The following is a 920-nucleotide window of genomic DNA, read 5'->3' on the forward strand; positions in this document are numbered from 1 at the left end:
ATATACTAAAATTTTATTTTAAAACATTAATACTTCATCATATTTGAAACTTAAATATATAGAAAATAAAACTTAACAATAAGTTCTTTACATTATTTATTTACATGAATACTTAACAATCTCACACATTAAACTATTCTATCATTGATCAAATGACCAACATTTCCTTCAGGATCCTCAAAGAAATCAGATACATCATAATGAGTGGTGAAATTTTCAGCATCATTTGAAAGAAAAATCGATTCTTTTCCCTTGTCGTCCTTTTTCAAAGATGCCTCGTAAAGATCGACTAGGTGCCTTGGAGTACGACAGGTACGTGACCAATGGCTCTTTCCACCACAATGGAAACACTTATCCTCTATTGATTTATTCTGCGCGATATTTCTTTCTTTATTCCACTTCTAATGAGATCCTCTCTTTTGAATATACTTCCTTTTCCTTCCATAATTTTTCTTGTTATTAAAAGCTTGCTTGCCCCCTATATATAGTTAAATATATAACTAGATAATGTTGCTCTATTAGAGCATAAGATTCTAATAAATTCTTATTTTATTTATTTCTGGTGGTATTGGATTGGCTCAATTTCGAAATAAAAAAACAAAGATTTCGCGGGCACTGAAACATATTTTAATGCCCGATATAGCAGTAAAAGCAAGATGTGTAGGCGGATCTACTCATCAAGTTCCCATTGAAATAGGATCCACACAAGGAAAAGTACTTGCCATTCGTTGGTTATTAGGGGCATCCCGCGGACCGACCATAGAACCCTGTTCAAAAAGCGGAACGCATTAGCTATCCGCTCTCAGGTTGGGCAGTAAGGGTCGGAGAAGGGCAATCACTCATTCTTAAAACCAACATTCTTAAGACCAAAGAGTCAGGCGGAAAGGGGGCTCTCCGTTCCCGGTTCTCCTGTAGCTGAA

Source organism: Arachis duranensis, chromosome 2, assembly GCF_000817695.3.
Source record: "Arachis duranensis cultivar V14167 chromosome 2, aradu.V14167.gnm2.J7QH, whole genome shotgun sequence".
NCBI classification, from domain to species: domain Eukaryota; kingdom Viridiplantae; phylum Streptophyta; class Magnoliopsida; order Fabales; family Fabaceae; genus Arachis; species Arachis duranensis.